At 55.6% G+C, this 5,648-nt stretch overlaps 1 protein-coding gene across 1 annotated transcript in view; it reads right to left on the reverse strand.

Moving 5' to 3' along the window:
* The window catches only part of LOC113217639 (protein trachealess), a 106,931-nt gene that overhangs the window by 34,116 nt on the left and 67,167 nt on the right, over positions 1-5,648 (reverse strand). The gene's annotated exons all lie outside the window — the stretch shown is intronic.

Here is a 5,648-nt window from a genome sequence, read left to right on the forward strand (position 1 = left end):
TGGCATTTTGTCTCATCAAACTCGGAGGCTGGATCGGTGACAATGCCGGCGCTAACGAGGAGCGGGAGGGGAGGGATTAGCGCGCGACACAACTGCCACCGACGGCTAATCGAATCGGGGACGAAAGCACGCCGGGGCAAAGTTTGTTTTAGTTTTCGGGGAAAAACTGAACCGAACTCTTCCATCAGAACAGAAGAGTTTTTCCTTTATGTATGAACACACATGATAGAGAATGCGAAAGCAGACACACATGCACACACGCACAACATAGACACACAGAGTGCAACCCTAACAAGCAAAAAGGGCACCCTCCGCAAATACGTCGTGTACGCATATAAAACACCCAAACGAATCACTGCATTCATTGGCACCCACACAGCGCCCTCCCCTCGCACCCTTGAGCCCGTAAGCCACCAGAACCAAGTTAAAAAAAATGGAACATATTTTCTCTCCTTTTTCTTTTCCTCCCCACCCAACCGCAAAAGGGTGGAGTGGAGGGGTTCGGATAAGATTAGCCATCAAAACAAAGATCCCACAACCTGTGCGTGAAGCGCGTACAAAAAAAGAAAGAGGACAACAGTTCTACGGTCGCGATGAAAACTCGAAAACGAAACAATCAAAACGTTTAATATCTCTCCTGAGATCCGTGCTTTAGTCATCGCGGAGAGAGCGAGAAAAGCTGACGAAAAAAAAAGAGACGAGGCAAGATGTTCCCTTTGTGGGTGACATCATGTTTTTTTACCGCCGTGCTCATTTCTTTTGTCGTTTTTTATCCGCCGTGTCTGCGGCAGCAGCTCTGCTGCAGCTCCATTACACGCCCCTCAAGTCGTTGACTCTGCCATATGCCAAGCGGTTTGACATCGCGACCATCGCTAGACTAAGCGTATCATCTCCTTTAAAAAGAACAACATTTCTTCCCTTTGCTTCGCATTTTTTTTTCGTGATCTATTTTACCGCAAGGAAAAACAGTATCAAATACAGGTCGCCACCGCACTCCACCAGGTAGCCGCTGGGCAGACGGATGCCTTCCCCCCTGGAAGTTAATGGCGCAATAAACTGGGCAAAAACACACATTAAGTCCTTTACGCGGGAGAGGGGGGGGAGAGGGGGCTGCGAGGGTGGCGCGCTGGAGTTGGGGCGACACAACGTACAGTCACGCACGAGCATGCGCAGGCGCCTAGATCCGTTAGAGGTCCAGCCTCGGGGCAAGGCAATAAAGATAGTTCGCTAAATCATCTGCACTAATTGTGGGACCCGCACGGCCAGGAGAGAGAGAGAGAGAGAGAGAGTTTGGGGGCAATCTAGCCTCATAGTGTGGCTATTGTGGCGGCACCCTCGACGCCACCCTCCAAAGTAAACTGGGCAGTCGGGATGGGCAAGCGCCAAGAAGATGCGTGTCGAGATCCAAGTCCCCGCGTCAAAATATAATTTGGGGATCTAACGCGCGCCGCGCCCAACAACGACCCCCCGCCCGCAGGCCACGAGCCCACGAGCCGCATCTAAATATTGCGAAAGGGTTTCCCTGGCGGAGCTCCGCTAGCTGACCCGCTAATCCCTTTAGAGGTTGTGTCAATAGTGTGGGTTACAGCTTTGTTTGCGAGGGGCTCCCCAGCCGACAATTAGAATGCATGCAAGTTTAATGCGCTCAGGACGACTCGTCGTCGGCGCGATTCGAAAGCAGGGAAGTTTGCGGCAAAGTAGATGAGTCCTAATTGAGAATCGGGACACATGTAACTAATGCTGTTAATGAATACACTTTATTGATTGACGGCGCGCTTTACTGGACGGCTCGATACGGGATGCATATGTATTAGGGAGCCTGTCCGCCAGTCATTGGACCTCTGGGGGTCACAGGGGCAAACCCATAACACGCATTATCAGATCAAATTAAACAAGTATTCCATCTTGGCAGTTGGTCATGTCCAAATCGTTCTGACTGTCTGGTGCGATGCTCGCGATGCTCCCGATGCCCCTACCCCCGCCCCGCCTCCTGAGCCGATCCTCCCCACGCCCCTTCCGCTCCCGTAACCACTACGAATTTAAAGAGTTTCCCTTGCTGAATAAAAAATCCCGGGTGGCGCAGGACATTTGTCGGCAAAGGGGTGGGCGGGTGGTGTTAGTGGTGAGTGTCGCACAACACGGCACGACACTCACCTTCAGCAAGCACAGCGAGGGAGGAGAGGGTTGTTGCGATCCTGTGGACGACTCAGCACAATGGCATTTTGTCTCATCAAACTCGGAGGCTGGATCGGTGACAATGCCGGCGCTAACGAGGAGCGGGAGGGGAGGGATTAGCGCGCGACACAACTGCCACCGACGGCTAATCGAATCGGGGACGAAAGCACGCCGGGGCAAAGTTTGTTTTAGTTTTCGGGGAAAAACTGAACCGAACTCTTCCATCAGAACAGAAGAGTTTTTCCTTTATGTATGAACACACATGATAGAGAATGCGAAAGCAGACACACATGCACACACGCACAACATAGACACACAGAGTGCAACCCTAACAAGCAAAAAGGGCACCCTCCGCAAATACGTCGTGTACGCATATAAAACACCCAAACGAATCACTGCATTCATTGGCACCCACACAGCGCCCTCCCCTCGCACCCTTGAGCCCGTAAGCCACCAGAACCAAGTTAAAAAAAATGGAACATATTTTCTCTCCTTTTTCTTTTCCTCCCCACCCAACCGCAAAAGGGTGGAGTGGAGGGGTTCGGATAAGATTAGCCATCAAAACAAAGATCCCACAACCTGTGCGTGAAGCGCGTACAAAAAAAGAAAGAGGACAACAGTTCTACGGTCGCGATGAAAACTCGAAAACGAAACAATCAAAACGTTTAATATCTCTCCTGAGATCCGTGCTTTAGTCATCGCGGAGAGAGCGAGAAAAGCTGACGAAAAAAAAAGAGACGAGGCAAGATGTTCCCTTTGTGGGTGACATCATGTTTTTTTACCGCCGTGCTCATTTCTTTTGTCGTTTTTTATCCGCCGTGTCTGCGGCAGCAGCTCTGCTGCAGCTCCATTACACGCCCCTCAAGTCGTTGACTCTGCCATATGCCAAGCGGTTTGACATCGCGACCATCGCTAGACTAAGCGTATCATCTCCTTTAAAAAGAACAACATTTCTTCCCTTTGCTTCGCAATTTTTTTTCGTGATCTATTTTACCGCAAGGAAAAACAGTATCAAATACAGGTCGCCACCGCACTCCACCAGGTAGCCGCTGGGCAGACGGATGCCTTCCCCCTGGAAGTTAATGGCGCAATAAACTGGGCAAAAACACACATTAAGTCCTTTACGCGGGAGAGGGGGGGGAGAGGGGGCTGCGAGGGTGGCGCGCTGGAGTTGGGGCGACACAACGTACAGTCACGCACGAGCATGCGCAGGCGCCTAGATCCGTTAGAGGTCCAGCCTCGGGGCAAGGCAATAAAGATAGTTCGCTAAATCATCTGCACTAATTGTGGGACCCGCACGGCCAGGAGAGAGAGAGAGAGAGAGAGAGAGAGAGAGAGAGAGAGAGAGAGAGAGAGAGAGAGAGAGAGGCACTCTATGGGCACGCCGCGGCCGCCCGCGCGCCAGCGCCGCCAGCCCGGCCCGTTTGACGGATGTGTGGATGTGGAATGCCCGGCCGACCAACCCCTCCGACATGCCAACGTCACAACCATTTTCTTTTTCTTTTTCTCGTCTTCGGTCCAGTGACGGAATTTGAACCAGCCAGCTTCCCTCTTGTCTTACACACACACCCATGCAATGCAACCCCCGAGCAAATAGAGGGAGGGAGGGAGGGAGGGGGAGAGGGAAGGAGAGGGAGAGGGAGAGAGAGAGAGAGAGAGAGAGAGAGGCAGGGTGCGCGGCGGGCAGGCAAGAGTAAGTGCGCCCCGAGTACACTGCGCGCTACAACAATTATCTTTCAATTACAACACGCATGCAGATAAGGCTCCTTTATGGCGCCTTCATGTGTGCGGGCCGCGCCGAGGCGGAGGCTGCTGCTGGAGGCTGCCGCAGGCGCTCCCCTCGTTATGACCCGGGCTCCCTAATCGCGGCGGCCCTGAGCGGCGCCCGCAGCCGCCCGGAGTCAGCCGGCCCGGAGGAACCAAGCCCGGAGTCAGCCGGAGTCAGCCAGAGTCAGTCGGTCCGAAATAAGTCGGCCTGGAGTCAGTCAGAATCAGTCGGGCCGGAGTCAGCCAGAGTCATTCGGTCCAGAGTCAGCCGGAGTCATCCGGTCCAGAGTCAGCCGAAGTCAGTCGGTCCGGAGTCAGCCAGAATCAGTCGATCCGAAATAAGTCGGCCCGCAGTCAGAGTGAGTCGGTCCGGAGTCATCCAGAGTCAGCCGGAGACAGTCGGTCTGGAGTTAGTCGGTCCGGAGCCACCGGCACCGTCCCGCGCCTCATACAAGTCCCAGGCGCGGGCGCCCCTCCTGGTGTGCCTCCGGGTACGCACCCGGGCGCCTGGTGCACCTGGGAACCCCCGCTGGGCGAGGATCCCCGATCTCAGTCGAGGCTCGCGGCAGATATGGTTATGTGTAGGGCTTCCGGCGGAAAGGGGGTGGTGGGGGAGCAGTGGGCCCCTCTAGGAAAAGCACATACAGCTCTGCGGGAGACAAAAGACGCACCACACGGCGGTCACGTCTCGATCGCATTTCACCTTAATTACCACTTTATCGCAGGGGAGGATAAATCTCAATGCGTAGAGCCGCCCGCTCCGCCACGACCGTCCCCGAGTGTCCCCGTGCGAGTCCCGACCATTAGCTGCCGAAGCTGCCGGACGGCCGCGCACGGGGAAAAGAAGGTTTGGTAGGCAGAACTAACAAATTGGCTCATTTGAGGTCAGCCTCTGTCGAAATTCGCTGTCTTGAGCCTGATAAATGAGTTATTAGTTGTCAGCGCCCCGAGTTAGTTGCCAGGACGAAGCTGTCAAACAGCTGTAAGTAAGAAACCACAGCAAAATTTGGTTGGCTTTGCTATCCGGAAAATAAATGAAGTGTTAGCTCTGATGACTGATCTTTTTTACCCCCCGTGTGGATGAGAGCGACGCGCCGTGAGGAAGAATGAGAAGGGGATGGGGAGGGGGGGGAGGACTGCTCGCGCGGGCCGTTCAAACTGAGACGGGGCGAGGCGATCGACCCGGCTGGGCCCCGGCCCGGCTGGTCCCTGGCCTTGGAGGCGGGAGCAGGCGCGCGGAGCCGGGGGCCGCACGTCCTGCGGGGCGTGCCTCGTGGGCTGCCTACCGACACGGGGCAGGCACGACCTACGCCAAGCCCCGCGGAATTTCAACTCACATCACACGTACCCAGCCCGGACCAACCCCCCGCCCTGCCCTGCCCGGCCCGGCCCCGGCCCGGCCCGGCCCGCCACGCAGTTCGTGCTGTTTGTGGACGTGGCTGGGCGGGCTGTACGGGGGTGTGCCGGGCGCCGTGCCCAGCGCACGACCGACACGGCATAACCATGTTCAACAAAGCGGCTGCATTAACATTAAAGAAAGGGTGTGAAAAAAGCGGGCCTATGATATCCGACCACAAGCTCGGGCCGGCGGGGCGGGGCGGGACAGGGCCTCCCCCAGAGATGGGACGGCCGATATGGGGTAGTCTGAGATGGGACTGCAAGGCGGAGTAAATTGGGAGCGAGATGGGGAGGGAGAGAGGGGAGGT

This window comes from Frankliniella occidentalis, unplaced genomic scaffold (genome assembly GCF_000697945.3).
Source record: "Frankliniella occidentalis isolate FOCC.00 unplaced genomic scaffold, Focc_3.1 Scaffold13, whole genome shotgun sequence".
NCBI classification, from domain to species: Eukaryota; Metazoa; Arthropoda; class Insecta; order Thysanoptera; family Thripidae; genus Frankliniella; species Frankliniella occidentalis.